Consider the following 19,540-nt stretch of genomic DNA (forward strand, 5'->3'; position numbering starts at 1 on the left):
AAATCCTGGGACTTCTCACATCAGAAAAGTGAGCAGGATTTAGTGGGCAACCCTTCTTTCCTGTGCATTACCAGGATCCATTCCTCATCTGGACTGCAGCATTTGGCCCTCAGTTGTACACTTATGGATAGTGACTCTGGGACCAAATGCATCTCTGGTATAATTCCACTGCAATCGGTGAAGTTACACTAGATTAAATTGATTCATGAAGCCTAATTTTTACCTCAGTTCAACTCTGTCTCAAGTCAGTGGGAGTTATTTATGGATTTCTAAGGATATGGTAAAAAAAAATTGTGTTACTGAGAGATGAAAATAACCTCTGTGAAACATATAAATCCCTGGAATGCATCTTGATCATAGAGGGTAGAAAAAAGTGTCCCACGGTCCTCTCTCCCCCTGCCTCCTGTCCGCACATACATACCGCTGTTGCTTAAGTTTAGAGTTTGCACTATAATCAGTATTTGTAAACAGCTGAGCATTTGAAACATAAAACAGACAGAATATCACTGGTAGTCCTAGACACCTGATGAGTCACACAGGTAAACTTGGGGAAATATTCCGTAGTGTACATCTATCTCCCTTTATCCATTGTAGTGAATATCTGATTATGTAAATTGTGTTGACCCATACGTGGGGTTATGAAGGAATTTCCCCCCTGGTTAGATTGGCAGACACCCTTGGAGCTGTTCACCTTCCTCTGCAGCATGGGCCTGGGTCCCTTGCTGGATTGAACTAGAATAAATAGTAGTTCTTCGAGTGCTTGCTCTTGTCCATTCCACATTATGTGTGTGCGCTCTCCACATGCACCGGTGTCGGAAGTTTTTCCCTCAGCAGTATCCATAGGGGAGCTGCTCTGGTGCCCTCTCGAGTTGTGCCCACATGGCGCAGTATAGGGGATGCTGCCGGCTCTCCCCACCCTCAGTTCCTTCTTGCAGCCAGTGGCAGTGCATGGAATGTTTGCTGCTCTTACTAGCGTTCCTTAGGCTTCTTTCGTATGAACTAGAGTTCTTCTAAAGTTTCAGAGTAGCAGCCGTGTTAGTCTGTATCCGCAAAAAGAAGAACAGGAGTACTTGTGGCACCTTAGAGACTAACAAATTTATTAGAGCATAAGCTTTTGTGGACTACAGCCCACTTATGCATCCGAAGAAGTGGGCTGAAGTTCTTGTAAAGTTAGTGTTTTATAAGGACAAGGTCCAGCTGCGGCCCCACCCAGCCTTCCTACCAAAGGTGGTATCTTCCTTCCACATGATCCAGGATGTATTCCTGCCTGTGTTCTGTCCCAGCCACACAAGACTGAGGGAGAGGTGTCTGCACGCGCTGGACCTCCACAGGGCCGTGGCTTTTTATTTGGAGCGTTCCAAGCCTTTCCGTAAATTGACCCAGCTCTTCATCGACCAGAGTGCAGGTGTGTTCGGCAGCTTTCCTGGCGCACATCTGATCCAGGACATCTGTAGAGCCGCGACGTGGTCCTCAGTCCACACGTTTACGTCTCATTATGCCATCACTCAGCCTGCCAGAGATAACGCTGAGTTCGGCAGAGCTCTATTACAATCTGTGCATCTCTGCACTCCCACCCGCCTCCACAGGAAGTGCTGGGAGTCACCTAATGTGGAATGGACACGAGCAAGCACTCGAAGAAGAAAAGACAGTTACCTGTTCTGTAACTGGTGTTCTTCAAGATGTGTTGCTCATGTCCATTCCACGACCCGCCCCACTGTCGGAGTTTCCGGCAAGAAGGAACTGAGGGTGGAGGTAGCTGGCGGTGCCTCTTATACTGCGCCATATGGTCACAATTCCAGAGGACACCAGAGCCACTCCCCTACAGATACTGCTGAGGGAAAAACTTCTGGCAACGGTGCATGTGGTGAGCACACACACCTAATGTGGAATGGATATGAGCAACACATCTCGAAGAACGCCAGTTATGGAAAGGTAACTGTCTTATTCTCTGTAACTTGAAGTCTTTAAATCAAGATTTGAGTACTTCAATAACTCAGCGAGAGTTTATGGGCCTATTGCAGGAGCAGGGTTCTTTAGGCTGCAATGTGCAGGAGGTCAGACTAGATGATTGTGATGGTCCCTTATGGCCTTAAAGTCTCTGAGTCTAAATGATCAGAATAAAGCTTTGAACACACACAACCTCTGTATCACATTAAAGTCCGTTCAGGGAGGAGTAGAAATTGGAGTAGGAAAAATTAAAAGCCTAATATAATTAAACATTTTTCTAAACTGTTGCATTTTACACATTATGTTGGCTTTTAAAGGCAACAGCCAAAATAAATGTTTTGAATTCATTCCTTGGCTCAACTGTAGTGTACAGATTGACATGTGTTTACAATTCCATTATGAATATTGGAAAACTCTGCTCACCATTGGGGGCAAAACGTACTTGGCATCAAATCAAATGCACTGTGTGGAAGTATTTGCCCAATTAGAGCTTTAACAGCTGCTTAAAGTTTGTTTGAATGGGAAAAAAATTATTGGGCACAATTTTATGTAATTAGTAGAGCATAAAACACGTGATGTGTCTAATTAAATGTTTAAAACTATTGACATCACATAGCTACTGTTGAAGTAAATGATGTGGAAAATAGTAATAATTTTTTCAGTTGGTAAATTACTTCACAATACACTCAAAGACCCATTTGATGAGATGAACTCAATCCTGATGTGTAATGATGAGCTATGCTGGCCTTTTCACACCTCAAAGGTATTGGAGGTATGACCAGTTAACTGCTGTGCCCTAGTTGTTATTTCAGCACTTCCAAGTACTGCTCCTAGCATGTTGCCAGCTATTTGGTGTGGTGAATTAAATGCAAATGTTTTCCCCTCTCATTCACTTCCTTTCTCTGAGATTTGTACAAAAGAGAGAAGTCCTGTAGCCTGGAGCTGAACCTCTCTCTACCTTCCTGATTGTCAAACAATAAAAACAGTCGAATGTTGCCTCCTAGACCTAGCATTTTGTAATTACAAGTAAATACACTTTTTAAAACTGTCCTGTTGGACTTTGCACTCAGTGAAACCTCTGAGGATTTGTTCTGTATTTGTACAGCAATGCTTGAAACAGAAATTGAAATGTAACTGACTCATGGAACTGCATCGTTGTTATGAGTCTAAACCTACAGTTCCAGAGTGAAGTTCTTGGTTTCTGCTTGAAGGCTTTCCTGCGCTTGCTTCTGACATCTGCACAGTTGAATGCTATTGAAAATGGTAATGGAATTGTCAAAAGTGCAAATAATGTTTATTCAATCAGTGGAGCTTTTACCTAACTGCCATTTCATCCAAAATGCACAGTTTTTTTCAGACGCATTATCAATATTTACAGAAAAGGAATTGGACAAGATTAAGGATCAAATTCTACTCCCAGTAACAGCAATGTAAATCTGGAGTTACTCTTGTAAAGACAATTCAGTAACATTGAATGTATATCAGTCTAAAATTGGCCCAAGTTCTCTATATATTTTAACAGAAATAAGTAGTGGTCAGTTTTTCGTTCCATGTCACACCTCTGACTGCTATGAATGTAATCGTGGAGTGACTGTACATATGGGGAATTAACATTCTGTGAAATAAGCCACCCTTCAGGGCAATAACTATTGACGTTGGCAAAGGCAGCAGTAATGCAGATCTTTACTGGGCAAATGTAAGCAAGCAGTTACTTTTTCGTTTCACATATGCTGAATGACCTTCAGGAAACTGTGTGGTGGGCTTGTATTTTGGCTGGGTGGTTGTGAAAAGCATACTAATCATTTCCCCCAAAGAGGTTAGTGTTTTACTGTTTCGTCAATAAATGCACACTACAGTAATAGTAACAAAAATGCATAGTAATTACGTAGCCTCTTCCATCCAAAGGTTAAAAAGCACATTTTAAAACAGTAGTGAATTAAGCTGCGCAACGCCCTGTGTGCTTGATTCTCCCCATGGGCATAGAGGAGATGCAGTTTTGACTCTCCTGCACCAGCAGGGCAGCTCTGCTGAAGGGATAGGAGGATACATCCCTAGAAAAGGTCAAGAAACAGTACTGCTGCTTTTTCCCAGTGGCACCACCAAAGCTCCCTGCGAGCCCTGAAGCAAACTCTGCTAAGGCAATGCAGTGAACCATTGTGGCTCTCCAGTGTCCTGCCCCTCCCTTGTCAGGCTTGACAATGCTTACTCCTGGGGGAATTCTGCACCACTGCGCATGCGCAGAATTTATGTCCCCTGCAGATTTCTTTGCTTTCCTACAGAAAGGTGACTTTCTGATGGGGAAGCAAAGGGAAGCCACAAGAGCAGTCATGCAACCCTCCCTAGCAGTATGTTTCCAGTGCCCAGGGCAGCCAGCAGAGAGGTAAATCATTGTGGGGCAGGAGGTAGGACTGGGGAAGACCCGACTGGTGACTCCTACCCTGAGCCTGGTCAGCTGCTAGTCCCGGCTGGGCTGGGGAGGACAGGACTTCCTCTTCCCCTGCATGGCATCCAGGGCTGGGTCAGACCCACCCCCAGATTTCTCCCCTGGCTGCAAGAAGCTCTGCACACTCCCCGTCTCACACGTCCTGCACCGATCGCCCCTCAGCAGCACGGGGAGGGATCCCTGTACAGGGAGCTGCACCCCCATCTGCCCAGCTCCCATGCATCCAGACCGCCTCATATCCAAACTCTCCCACTGAGCCTCACCTCCCCCACTCAGAAACCCCCCCCCCTCGGATGAGCCCCACTCTCCCTGCATCTGAACCACCCCAATGAGCCACCTGCACCCGGATCCCCACCCTACTGAGCCCCACATCCCTAGCATCTGGACCCCCCCACTAAGCACCCCACACCTAGACCCCCCCGCCGAGCTCTATCCCCCCCCATACCCAGACCCCCCTGTTGAGCTCCAATCACCTTCACCTGGACCCCCTGCAGAGTCCCATTACCATTTCACCCAGCACCCCAACAAGCTCCTGTGCATCCAGATTCCCCCCGCACTCCCCACTGAGCTGCCCAGACCCAGATTGCCCCAGTCAGAACTCTCTAAACCCACACCTGGATCCCCCACACTAGGCCCCTCCACACTTGGATCCTGCCTTGCTGAGCCTGCCTGCCCACACAGAGGGGCAGGGCCGTGGGGTGTTTCGGTGGCCGGCCTGGTCCTTGCGCTATGTCAGGGGTGGGTGCAGCCTCACCACTGAGTTCGTGTCCCAGGGAAGGGGGGACAGGGCAGTTGCACAGTGATCTCCCACCTCTGTGCAACCAGTGACCTGTGCTCCCCACTGCCATGCTGGAGCCTCCACATGTATTTGAAAAATAAAATTTGCAGAATTTTTCAGAATTTTTAATTTTTTGGCGCAGAATGCCCTCAGGAGTAAACGTGTTGGGATGTTCCGTCAGACACTGGGCCCCCTGACAGAGTGGGTTTTCAGGCAACTTGCACTCCTTTTCTTTTTCTCCCTTCAAGGCTGGAGGCCTGCCACCTAGGATCCACCAAGCAGACTTGAATCAAACCCATTATCCTTATCTTACATTGGGGGATACTAAAACAGAGAGAGGCTAGGGGCCTGATTCAACTCCCAGTGAACTCGATGAAAGTCTTCGTATTAACTTCAGTTGGGAATTGGATCAGCCCTCAGTGATTTGCTTAAGGTTACACATAGTATGTGGCAGAGCAAGGACTAAATCTGAATTCCCTTGACTCCTCATCCTTCCACTTAATTAACCTTTTATAATATCTCATGTAAACCTAAACACTAGAAAAACTTGTGAGCATGATACAATTTTTTAAACCACATAGCACTGCATGATAGATTTTTAAAAAGCCAGCAGCAGTCATCATCCTTCAGAAAATCATAGTAAGTTTGCAGAACTTAATTTCTGGTTTTTATGTGAAAGACTTTTAAAATACCATTGCAAATGCATCAGGGATGTGTATGAAGTTGTGGAGCCTAAGCTGAAAGAGTTAATTCACAAGTTAGCCTGGCATGGTATTTACTGATCCCTCCTTGTTTCTTTTTGTTAATTGGCACCTCAGATTCTGTACTAATTAATGGGGTTGTAAGGGGCAGGTGGCTCCATTCACTCTTGATAATTCTTGTCAGCAGCATCTGTGTCATCTCTTTGTTTAATTAAAATGAATGTGTAATAGGGGTGCATGAACTTTTGACAGTTTTTTGTTTTGTTTTTTGTTTTTGTTTTGTTCCAGTTGGAGTTCCCTAGTCAGGGACAGTTCTGCAATTGTACTATCACCACATCATGATTCATTACTGTTGCCAGTTTAGCACCTCTGTGCAAATGTCCTGCATCATTAAAACACCCAAAAAAATGTATGCAATTTATCTGAGGAATGTCTCCTCTTTTAAATAGACAGTTCTTTAGCATGTTCTTAAATGAGTAAATTACAACTTTTGTTCCCTTTTTAAAAAGAAATCAAGTGGCATTGAAAATTAACATTTATTTGGTTTAAAAGCAAAGTACTTAACGGTTGAAAAATAGTACTATAATGTTTTCTCTGAGAGGAAGGTTTTAGATGGGGGTTAAAAATAAACAGAGATAATTTGCTCAAGAATTTGCAGGTTTCACTTATGCACAAACTAGACATAATTATCCTGTATAAAAGTAGACTTATGGTTAAAGATAAACTTCACATCCTTTCTATTTTAGCATGGTGCTGACTTTTAAGACTCTAATTTGATTCTGAGTTTCTAACAATGTGAATTATTTTGAATAAAACAAAAATCTTCACTGAAGCCTGAAATTTGGAGTTGAAAAGACTGTAATTAGTAAGAGATCCAGTCCACATGTGCTGTGGGGGAGGGGGTTTCAGAATGTGCACATGGGTTTGCTTTTATTTGACTGCCCATGAAACTGCATTTATGTTGTTCAAATTTTGATGCTACAGGAAAAGTGTTACTTAAAACTGAAAAACAAACAAAAATCCAAGCCCCTTTCATGTGCAAAACACTACTGGTATGGGACAGTACCTATTGGATAGGTAAATTTAGTTGTAAAAAAAAAATTGCTTCCCAATTGCCCTATAAAAAAGGATTTTCAAAGATAGCCAGCTAAAACTTTAAATCCATGCTGAGATAGATGCATCTTACATTGGTTACTTATATTTTTTTTCTTGATGGGTTTCTTAAAGCCTGCCAGTGCCTGTTACAATTACAAAACCTGTATTTACTTAAATAAGAGATTGCTCCCCTGTACCTCTTTTATGTGTGATACTGCTGCTTAAAATGGTGTGGAGTCAAGAGTAGTATGACCACTAATACAAGGTGTACATTTCAACATTAATGCAGGACTTGTAAGGTCATATTAATTTCCATAGTATTAGACAGTAATGTGTCATAGTCGTTAGTTTTGACTTCACTGTAGGATAAAACAGGAGGAGGAGTTGTGATGTGATGCTAAGAGTAGAGGAATACCTTCAATAGCAGCACACAGCAAAGTAAATTTTTGTGGTAACTTTTTCTTGCCAAAAGTTTATTAATGTATGAAAGTCCCATTTGTAAAATGTAAATGTTTACTGGTGTTTTTAAGATCACAGACTTTACCTTAGTATTTCTGTAAGGGGTTCAAAAGGTGTCTTGCTTCCGTGGGGACTCTTGCTAGTATTTTGTCTAGCTAAACTTGGCATTCCGGGCCAGAGAACACAAAGTTGCTGATGCTAGAACAAAATGCACAGTTTGTTTTATAAACATATTACAAAGATATGAAAGTAAATGTTAGAGTTTGGCTTTGTATACACTCTGTCTCATATCTTGCACTAATTCGAATTGGAACTAAACTTCTGCAATGATCTGACATGTCTCATCTTTGATGGTTGCTATTACTAGCCACCATGGAATGCAGTTGTACGTTACGCTAGTTTATCTTCATACGCTTGTACTAAAGGTATGTTGGAGCTATGCATGAAAAACAGCCCCTGCTTTGGTAAGGCCTTAATTGTCAGTAAGCAGTGGGTGGCATTTCCAGAGTAAAGTAAATAAATGATACTGTGAATCTGTGTGCTGTTCAGAAACTAATGGATCCAGTGTGCAATGGTACAGTAACACACACTTTCCCTTGCTGCTTTCACAGACACTGGTCACCCAATGAAAATTTGCAAAGGTAATGTCTCTTGCTGCCTCTTCCAACAGATGTCAAATGGGTGGTATGAAAAGATAGTGGCCCATGTTTCATCTTTTCACAGATTCTCTAGGACCCCATGGCTTCCCCACCGCCATAAAATTTACCCTTTCCCTTCAGTTTTCGGTTGAATGCACATATTCAACTAATTTTCCTATGGCATGATTGTCAGTGGTACAGATGGAAGGGGGTGTTCCTATTCTCTGGCTATAATGCACAGATGCCTCGGGCTAAGATGGCTGAGGACAGAAAACACACCAATCTCTCTATATCAGTAGTAGTCACATGATAGGAAAACAAAGTCCAAATTTATATTTGGTACAAAAGGGTTTTAGAAAGCCTAACTGGAACAGAAATGTTTTCTTAAAATGTTTTGAGATGTAAATTAAATACTTTCTTGGGTGGCAGGTTAGGGGGTAAGCAGGCAGCATCTAAGCATTCCCCCATGCTGGTGTGAACCCAAACAAAGAGTTGTCCCCTCTTGCAATTTCATCATGTCTCATGATATTGGTGTTTTTCTGAAAAGCCCCAGCTCCCGCAGTAAGGTGATCACATGGAATTCTGTGCTTTCATTTAAACAACAAAAGGAAGTTGCTAGCTCTTTTCCAATGACGTGGGGAATGCTTGAAAACATGAATCCAACAGGCTCAAAAACCAGAAAGCAAATAAAAAAGTATCTAGAAATTATTGGGTTTAAATCATAATCTTTAAGCCAATCTCATGATTTTGGGGGACCTGTCTCATAATTTCTGAACACTTTTTGAGTTGGTAAAATGGCAAAGCAAATTGTGTTACTGAACAGGAACCAGAAAGTGAAACTGACTGGTCTTATTTCATTGTCCCATGAAAAAGCTGATTGAAAGATGTTTTAAATAAATAATCCCCCTGTCCCAATCCTCATAAGACTTATACATGTTTAACTTTACATTGGTGGGACTATTCACAGTGCATCAAGTTTTGCAGAATGGAGGCCTAAATCAACAGCATAAAGGAAAAGTAAATTTGATTTTTATAGTTATTTGAGTTTTACTGTATAGTAACATGTTTAGTAACAAAGTCAGGAGGCTAGTCCACTTGAACAAATATTTTAAGCAAATAATGTTTAGAATAACGATACTGTATTAAGCACACATGCACTTAGTTATTTTTCATAGATGATAAAAAATGGTCTCATTATTATGGTAAGGTGGTTCAAGGGTGCTTTGTGTCTTGGGGTTATACCACTGTATATACGACTGGCTCAAACAGTCTACTGGAAGAAATAGGCAAACAACACACACGTTTTTTGTTAGTGTGCAAGTTATTTCTGTCTGTGCTAATTTTCTAATGAATACTCCGATCTAATGTGTAAATGATGTATTTATAATTCCCCTTTTTGAAATCACTCCACCCCTTCCTCCCACTGGAATTATACATAAACGAGAGGGGACCAGCTACTCATTTGGGATAATGGGGTTGGGGTGGGGGTGGAAGAGAGCAGGAACTGAGGAGTCATGTGAAAGGGTTATTAATTCAAGTAACTCCACACACTAACTGTGTTCATGTAACTCCCAAAAAGTGTATGTCAGATGAGAAAAAATATTTTCCTTTCATGAATAAAATGCAGTGTGACCAGGTTATGTATGTGTATTCATGTGTAGAACAGTGTCCTGTTTTTTTCCCAAGAGCTTAGGTATGTTTGCAGGCTTGCACTGTATCAGTGCTAATGTTATTCTAGAGTACTTACATGCAGTTGAGGCTCTTTAAGAGACTTTGACTAATTTGCTATAATTTAAACTCAGAATACCATGCCTAGAAACCTTTACTTTCTGGTTATAGGGATTCTTTACTGGGGTGAAGGGGCTCAGATACCACAGCGATGAGCATGGCACAAACCCAAGAATAGATTGGTTCTTCCTGTTGCATTCCATCATATTATTATTATTATTATTATTATTGTTTGTTTGTTTATATAGTGACATGCTTGATGCTTCATGGACAAATAAAATCCACAAAGAGGATACAGTGAAAGACCTGGATCCTGACAGCCCTTGTGCTTGCTCCCATGGGTAGTCCCATTGATTTCAGAGGTATTTCCAGGTACAGTGCTTGCTACGATGAGTAGTAAGTGTTTGTAGAATTAGGCCACTAATGAAGACCTTATATAACCCAAGTGATGGAAACCAACACTGGTGGGGAAGGAGGAAGGTAGGCAATAGGTCATGAGTTTGTTTTGGTTAGTAGAGCACTCATCTTGAAGATCAGCTACCTTGTTTTTTGTATTTAAATTCTTTTTACTAAAAAGAAAATTGGGCTATTTGATACCTTCTTAAAAGATGTTATATGAGAATGCTTTATGCCAAGCGTGTGATTTCAAATTAGCAGCTCATGGAGAGTAGTTGAAGACAAAAGAGAGTAGTTAAATACGGGAGTCTGTATTTACAAATGCTTCTATGATTGAATTTTAAAGGACGGCTTGCTGATTTCAGTGAAACAGAAATGGAGCAGTCAGATGTTGAATGGATATCTGGAGGAGCAGGGCCAGCTCTTTGACCTCTTTCAGGTTGGAGCCTAAAGACAGAAAAGAGATTATGGCATAACAACTTTGAGTTTATGGAGACTTCTGTGCTATCTCATAAGTAGGTAGAGTCCTAAATCTTTCCGGAAATAAACTTTGTTAAAATAAGCACTGGTGAATGAGGCAGATGAAGAGTAGTGTTGTACTGTTCTAGTGAAAGGTAACTTTACCTTTTTCAGTGAGAAGGTATTCACAATCTCGGCAAGCTTAGTAGGTAGAGTACATTTTCTAATCAAACTTCTAAAAATAAACACTAAATGATTCTTCTTCAGGTGCTAGGGACCATATGGCTTATTAAAGGCTGCTTTGTTTCATTAGCTAGAAGAGTACTGACTAAAATGGGAAAGCAAGTCACACTGTTGAAAAAAAGGGAAAGCCTTTTGTACACTGTTGCTGTCAAATGATTGCATTTACTGAGAGAACAATAACAGCTAGTTCTTATTTAGTGTTTCCCAGTCGTAGACCTCAAGCACTTTAGAAAGAAAGTATTGCTATCCCCACTTTATGGATAGGGAAACTGAGATGGAAAGAGTTGAAGTGACTTGCTCAAGGTCACCCATCAGGCTAGTGGTAGCACTGGGAATATAATCCAGATCTGAGTCCCATTCCAGTGCTCTATCCGCAAGGCCACACTGCTTCCCAGAGTGTCTAAGCATCTCCCTAAGAGAAGGGTCTTCTAATTGCATGAATTTAAATTACTTGATCTCAGGAGTCTCTAAAGGTGTTTCTAGAATTCTGTAAGCCATTGCTACTTGTCATCCCCATGACTTTGCAGGACAACTGTTAGAGACCCAGGGCCGGCTCCAGGCACCAGCTTACCAAGCAGGTGCTTGGGGCGGCCACTTCAGAGAGGGGCGGCACGTCAAGCTGTTTGGCGGCAATTCGGCGGACGGTCCCTCACTCCTGCTCGGAGCGAAGGACCTCCTGCCGAATTGCCGCCGCAGATCGTGATCGCAGCTTTTGTTTTGTTTTGTTTGTTTGTTTGGCTGCTTGGGGCGGCCAAAACCCTGGAGCTGGCCCTGTAGAGACCAACATTCTAAAGAGCCATGTGCTTCTGCTCTGTTTTAGAAATTTAATCAGCTTTTTCTTCTCATTTTTCTTATACATTGCCTATTTTAAAACATAGCGTAATGGTGTGAAGATCAAGCCTTAAACTTGGTAAGTCTCAAGACTGGTATTTGCTTTTTTCCCTTTTTTATTAATTTCTTGGGTGACATGAGCAATGTGTGAGCATAATGCTGCTCTAAACTTCAAACAACAAAAATCCCTTCTCACCACCTTGATACCACCTTGTCAAAATACATTGCAGAACATCAAGAAGCATCTTGTAGTGGTGAAAGAATAGTATAAAAACAAAGGAATTCTCCAGAGCACAGTTGCTTAAGCCGCCTCACATAGAGATTCCGATTAAATGTGGCCTGAGAAAAAGGCCTTCCATAGCTGGAGGTACTGACCCTGTTTTTGTATTAATGCCATAATATATTATACACAAATTATAGAAATACACTTTACTTATTTGTAAATAAGAAATCTTTACTGATGTGTCACCCATGGGATAGCAGCCAATGAGAATTTTCAAATGGTCCCAAGGTACTGCCCTTTACCTTAGTCGCCCCCATAAATAATCAAATTATTTTAAAACTAGGACTGTTTTGTTTGTTTGTTTGAAGGTGTAATTGACTAATCTAAGAATTTAAGTACTGGATGTGACAGCCAATCTTTAATTATTTTATAACTTCAAGAATGACCAGCTTCTTGAGATGCTGAGAGGCCCCCAGGGAATGCTGCTGTGAGAAGAAGGTCTGTGACCTGGTAGGAGGTGGGCCTTGTTTGAAACTCCTGGCAGGGCCCTTTTCCCTTTTCTGGCCTGTACTCTAACTGTGTCCTGCTTTTCCCCCTGCTGTTAGCTTCTTTTGTCCCTAATTCCCCATATGGAACCAGCACGGATGTAGTGTTTCAGAGCCACAATGGCATCATTCAAACTTGTGTGTAATCTAGAAACAGCTCCATACTGCAGAGGTAGCCGGCAGAGGAGGAGACGTTAGTAAGTGGTGTGAGATTATTTACTGTCTCATGAGGCTACCTGCTTGAGAGTACATGAAGGCACCTTAAGGACTGTGGCAAATTCATTTAGAATTTGTTTCTCCCTTTGGTGTCTTCTCTAAAAAGATTAGAGTCTGGCAGTGTAGGATGTCATGGCCAGTAACCCCAAATGAAGACCAGGCAATTATATTTTGTCCATGTGATGCTGCCAGTTCCTCTGATAGATGGACTAGACTCCTAGAGCATGACATTAGTACTGACCCATCACCCTGGGGAACAGGATAGCGATAGACAATCAAAGATCATAATTAGCAAATATAACCATAATGTTCTGAAATGCTTTTGTAGTATACCTGTTTCAGCAACTACTGCATAGGCTCCCCACTCTGAAAGCTTCTCTGTTCTATCTGAAGAAATGGTTTAGTCTCCAGGCTATTTCAATTCTGCCTTACTGTTAAATGTAATGGTAATTTTACCTTTTATATGTAGTGTCTTTCTGGTGCTGACTTCTGTGCATTATAAATTGAGCTGTGACCAATATTTAGTATTTTATTTCCAACTTGGCTGTGAACTTGCTTGGGAGTTGATTCAAGCTAGGATCTCAGAGGTGCAAGTCCAGTAACTTTTTCTCCTGTTCCATGGAAATATTGGGTTGAATTTCTAATGCTAAGGGAATTCAGAGTTGCACCTTCAAGATGTTGAGTACCCTTAACTCCCACTGGAAACGGAGGGCACTCAGCACTTTCCAGGATTACTCCCTTAAAATTACCATTGTGATTTTTAGTAATGTTATTTTTATGGATAAATGAAATACAATAGTAAGTCTCAAAAGAGCATGAGAGCTGTGAGTCCTATTCATCAGTGGTTAAGCAGTGATTGTTTTCCCAGAAGCTTCAAATACTAGAACAGAAGTGTTTTTCAGTGATGAATGCACGTTTCAGATTGTTTGTTTTGTGGAGAGATCTTATAAAATGGTGAGGTTTTAGATCAGAATAGTCTGAATTTTTTTACACCTGGTTAATTCTCTTTTATGAGCTTTGCAATATGATTTCTTTCACATGAGCAATGTGTCAACAATGCAGTGTAATTTAAAAAGCAAACATCATGGTTATGTTATGTTGAGTCGGTGAATAATAAATATTTATCATGGTTGATCTTCTATTCTGTAAGATTCTTTTTTAAAGTCAAATAAATAATTGCAGCTAAATGAACATGTCAACTAATTCCTTGTAAATGGTCATCTGAAAAGTAACACTTCCTAAAGGCAGCTGAATTTAAGAAAATCAAAACACCACCGCCCAAGTTATAACCAGGGGCGGGGAGGAAGGGAGAGGGAGACACATTTTACAGCTTTGTGCAGCATTAATCTTGGTGCATGACTGCTGACCTGCAGATGCTCATCAGAGATTCTAACTTTTGCAACTATTCTGGCAGCTATGGAGAACCACATTAGGCCACTGGGCCGCTTGCCTTTCTCACCCCCACACTAATGCAAGCCTCTCTTGCGGCCTTTCTCTCCTCCCTGGCCAACTCTTTCTGTTTCCTTTGAGGTGACCTGCCACTTGTCTTTCACTTTAAGTACATCTTTGCTTCACTGGCAAATGCATAAACTACCATGTGAATTTAAAATCCCCCATCACTTTTATATTCTCTTATTTTCAAGACTTTAAAGCAAAATGTCTTGTTTGGATTGATGTCCTATAAATATCAGAGAGAGTGAGAGATCCTAATAAATGCATTTGAAGCTATATTTAAAAATAGCTTAGTTAATTTAACACAACTCTCTCAGTGTTTTAAGGACCATCAGAGGGTCTCAGTAATCCCATATAAATTTGAACTTCTAATATTCAATAAATTCAAATTACATGTAGAATGAGGTTTCTCATACTTTCCTTACCATATTCTGGATGAAACGTAATCTTGTTCAATTTCATAGTTCCATTTACTAATATTGAGGTTTGATTTGAAATTAAACCCAACCTTTGTGTTCAGCCACCGTGTCTGGATATCCCAGAGAGTTAAAAAAAAAAAAATCCTATGGAATTTCAAGGCCTAATGTAAGAAAGTGGTTTCTTCATTTTGGTCTTCATGCCATGTAGCATGTGTGTAATTTTAACAGTGGGCTCTATTTTCAAAACCAGGTGCAACAGGTATACATACAAAAATGGGCATGCACTTGTGTCAGCAAAACTTCACATTTAGGTGAGAAAATGGAGTGATTGTATGGGGAAAACTGCACATGGCCGGCTAACATAGTTTTAGACATGTTAGCCTGAATCTTAGCGTGTGTGAAAAGGTCTTTTCAATCATGTTAAATTAAATGGATTGAGCTAAGATGATTGAAAAGTACATTCTTTTGCCTTTCAAGACAGAGCCAGGGAGCCACTCATCACAACCCTGCAAAAAGGGGGAAGTGAAGTAAGGTTTTTTTAACCTGTTCCTGCCATGAGGTGATTAGCCAAAGTTCTGAGCAGGGTTGTGGTTACTGCATCTTTTCACTGTAGATCTACATAAGCTTGCAGAGGCTTTTAAAAAGCTATGTGATCCTTGTGATCCCTGGCTATATTTAAAGCCCAGCAATAAGTACAGGTTTATGTGGGATCTCCACTATTTCCAACCCAAAGCATTCAAAAATTATGAGGCAGGCCCCAAAATATCATGAGATTTTTAAAAATAAATTGACTGTTCTTTTTATTTGCCTTCTGGTTTCTGCACTTTTGGGGTTCAAGCTTTTATCTGCGACTATGAGGGCTAAAAGTTTGAAAAAAGTTGAAATTTTTATCCAATCAAATGACTCCAGAAGCTGGAGCTTTAAGAAACAGACCAAATATGAGACTCGAGACATCATTGCGAGATTTGGTAACAGGGAATATCCTTTTTAAGTTTGAGGTTGAAATGCGTGTTGTAATCATACAAAGCCCTAAACTGTGCTAGGTGCTTATACCTATACACGGTGGGCCTCTGCCTTGAAGAGCCTACAATTAAATAATGGACAGGAAGGGGCTACAAAACACTTCTTTGATTGTGTTGTATTTTCTAACACTTTCTAAATGAGTTTTTTCCCTCTAACTAGTTACTAGCCTCAACCAATTCCTATTATGACTCCCCTCTATGCTTAACTTGTCAGTCCTCACATTAGCAGTCCCCCTTAACTCTTTCTGCTTTTTATTTCCACTTGTGTTTGGAAAGCTTCCCTGTAGAAGTAGAGCTGAGTTAGGAAGAATGACCGTACTCCAGGCACTCCAGCATAATATCCAGGCATAAATATTATCGGCATGATTTTGAAGAATGGACTGTTGCTGGTGAGTCAGAGAACTATGTTAGAGACAGTCAGATGGTGTAATGGCTTGACGGTCACATTGGTGCACCCGCTGAGGTCAGGCATGGTTCTGCAGCTGAGCCCCTGACTCAGTTTCCCCTCACCCGAGGTATTAACATGACCAAGCAGGTCTTTCTCGTATTAAAGAGCATGATCTTCAGGTGATCAACATGTAAACATAAATGAAAGTTTCAATAAGCTACCCCACCAAAACTCTTCGTCCCAGTTAATCAGATTCCCGCCTCACCCCTCTAGCCCCAGAATACACTCAGTTTGAATGTACCCGGGGCGCTTTCTCTCTGGGCCTGTCCTTCTGTCTGTGAGCCTTTGCTCTCTAGAGAAACACCACTGGGAGTAGATTCCTAACCAGTTCCCCTGAGGAGTCTCTTCTCTCGGGAACTTCCTTTGTCCTGGGGTTTTCCAAGTAAGCCTTTATTAGGCCTAAGTGCTCCTTACCTAAATAACTGCTGCCCAGCTTTTGAAGAAATTAACTATCCACGGGTGGATCAGGGTTGTCTCATTCTCTTAGCAGAGCCTGTCGCATGTAGTCAGGGTGCCTGACCCCCTCAGTGGCCAGCCCCCAGCACAGATGGTTGTTGATGTAAAGCAGTGGTTCTCAAACTTTTGTACTGGTGACCCCTTTCATATAGCAAGCTTCTGGGTGCGACCCCTCCTTGTAAATTAAAACACATTTTTATATATTTAACATCATTATAAATGGTGGAGGCAAAGCGGGGTTTGGGGTGGAGGCTGACAGCTCTCGACCCCCCATCTAATAACCTCGTGACCCCCTGAGGGGTCCCAACCCCCAGTTTGAGAATCCCTGATATAAAGCATGCCCAGCGGTCTGAACTCAGAAAGCATGTGTAGAAAAAGGAAATGGGAAGCATGGCTGAGGATTTCAAATTGATGAAGATATGTAGAATTCTTTCTCTAAGGGTACGTCTATACTTACCTCCGGGTCTGGCGGTAATCAATCGATCTTCTGGGATCGATCCCGGAAGTGCTCGCCGTCGACGCCGGTACTCCTGCTCCGCGAGAGGAGTACGCGGAGTCGACGGGGGAGCCTGCCTGCCGCGTGTGGACCCGCGGTAAGTTCGAACTAAGAGAGTTTGACTTCAGGTACATGAATAACGTAGCTGAAGTTGCGTATCTTAGTTCGAAGTGGAGGGTTAGTGTGGACCAGCCCTAACAGTGAAGAAAGCTTTAAGGAGCAGCTACCTTACTAAACAGCCCCAGAGGTTGTGAAATAACTAATATGTCTAACTTTTCTTTACTTTGTTCAGCACTCATTGCTTTTGCCATGAGAACGTAAAGGACCCATTATTAATACAAATGGCCTCACAAATGAATTTGTTCTTGAATTATGAAGATTACTAAAGGAAGAAAAACAGGAGCAAAAAAAAAAAAAAAAAAAAGTGGGGGGAGCAGATAGTAATTTTGACCATGTGTTCAGTGCATCTGTTTTCTTGTTGTTTGTTTTTTAAACCTTTTTTGGAAAAGCCAGACGATTTCAAGGTTTGATACATATACAGGAAGATATGCCAGATTTAGATTGCATAGAAAGACAGTTGAGAACACTGAATCTCATTTATATATGCTATCTCTTATATGATTCTGAAGGAGGAAGGATTGATGCCAGTAAATCATTTTGAACGGTAAGTGTTCTGAAAATCAGAGGTGATGTGTTGAGTATGTTTAATGGACTGCCAAAACCAACCATAGGAATTTGATACCTATATTAATCCAAAAGAAAGTCAAATTTTGTTAAAGATGTAAATATAATGGTACAGTGCTGAATGAGAATGTAGATGTGAGGTGTTTACATTAATTAGTATTTCCTGGAGTTATAAAATTATCCAAGAGTCAATATGACTTTCTGTTACAGCCCTAGGCAGCCAAATGCATCTGGAGCCTTCCAGACCTACTCAGAAGAATGGTTGAGTTAATGTGAGGAGTGAAAAGAAAAACCTTGTTTTAAAAAGCTTCCTCTGAATCAGTCAAGCATAGAAGCACTGTCTCCACGTCAGGATCTTGTGTGATGCAGAGGGAAGGGAGATGCTCACTGAATTCCTTGTCAATAGTCCTGTTACATATGGTAGTTGGGCTGGTAGGAATCTAATTCTGCTTGTGGGAAGCTGGTGCTCATTTGTCCTGGAATCTTCTTCCTTGGGAGTAGAGTGCTCTCTATGAATCTGGAGTAGCCTCTGTGACTACATAGCTCTGGCGGTCCACAGACTTTCTACATAGCCATAAAGGGCCATCATCCCTTAATATTCCTGTGTAGTTTCTCTAAATTTAAGAAATGCTTTATCTTTTCACGTTTTTCTTATTTGTTTACATGTTGCCGTAAATACTTGGATCAAAGTATATTGCTGTGGTTTTGTATCATGACATCATAATGTTTTTGACACCAGAGTTAAAGCTCAGCTGGTATTTTCATTGATTTTTTTTTTTAAGTAGTGCATTTGTTTTAATTCACATCAGGCTGTACCTGTATATATGTACAGGCATTTCCTAACTTTTGAAATCTTGACTTTGCAACCTTAACTTTCTTTTAACCAAGGTTATTTTTTATGTAGTTTCCTAAACCTAAAACAACAGAAATTCTATTGTGTCCCTCAGCTTGGGTTATCAGTAGGGTTCAGACGTTTAGATATATAGCACAGACATCAACCACTTGAGCTAACAAAGTAACTGATAGCAATAGCAGGCTGTTATCCTCTGTGTGGAACGGGCACTAGAGGGGAAGGAGACACATTTTTTCAATGGGTGTTTTCTGACAGCAGGTGTTCATAGGTATTTTCTGACAGCAGAGAACAGTGGAGATGCAGGACTCCTGGATTCAATTCCAGGTTTTGGAGTGGTGTGGGCTCAGTGGTTACAGACGTTTATGATCTTGCCCAGCCCTTGTACCTGACCTGCTCTGCTCCTATCCAACTTTTTTGGCTCCTGTCCCCTCCCCTATTCTAATCAATTCACCCCACCCCAGTTCCTCCCATTCTGCTCTTATCCATCCTCCCTCCTGTACTGCCCCCACCTGCTCCTGCTTTCCCCACTTCATTCTGTTCCACCATCTAGCTCCTGCAACTCTTTGCCCTCTCTCTCCATGCTCCTTACCTTCTGCCTTCCAATCAAGCAGCTTCCCCCTCCTCTGTGTTGCCTGAGTGCCAGTACAGGGGGCATTCAGATTTTCAGAGCACGGGAGAGTGTCTCCCTCAGTTCCAGTACCCAATATCCCATGGCCTCTGGCAGCAGGGAGGAACAATTACGGGGTAAGTCCTGCTGAGATCCCACAGCTCCAGGTAGAAGCACGTTCTGTGTAGATGGAATTGCTGGAGAATTTAACTACCAAACTCTAACATGGTGTTAGTGAGCATGTGCAAACTGAGAATTTTTTTTTTGAAGCCTTATAATTTGGGTAAAATTTTCATGGGGATGGCAAAAGGCACATCCCTGACACCACAGTGACCTCCCTGCCAAATTTCTAACCCTTGCTGCAAAGCTTGGCTGTGCTTGCGCTTCTCAGTGAAAAGTTC

The 19,540-nt window shown here is 41.7% G+C and overlaps 1 protein-coding gene across 11 annotated transcripts in view; it reads left to right on the forward strand.

Annotated features, from left to right (window-relative positions):
* The window catches only part of BMPR1B (bone morphogenetic protein receptor type 1B), a 344,071-nt gene that overhangs the window by 217,770 nt on the left and 106,761 nt on the right, over positions 1-19,540 (forward strand). Inside the window, exons 1-3 of one of the 11 annotated variants that reach the window (XM_054030458.1) lie at positions 10,073-10,161; positions 11,766-11,797; positions 12,382-12,458. The exons of 7 other annotated variants lie outside the window; for them this stretch is intronic. The gene's annotated coding sequence lies outside the window, so the exon portion shown is untranslated. Of the gene's footprint in view, positions 1-8,044; positions 8,065-10,072; positions 10,162-11,765; positions 11,798-12,381; positions 12,459-19,540 lie in introns of those variants that run through there. 3 more of the 11 variants (XM_054030459.1, XM_054030460.1, XM_054030461.1) reach the window with 3 other exon arrangements.

This window comes from Malaclemys terrapin, chromosome 5 (assembly GCF_027887155.1).
Source record: "Malaclemys terrapin pileata isolate rMalTer1 chromosome 5, rMalTer1.hap1, whole genome shotgun sequence".
Lineage (NCBI taxonomy): Eukaryota > Metazoa > Chordata > Testudines > Emydidae > Malaclemys > Malaclemys terrapin.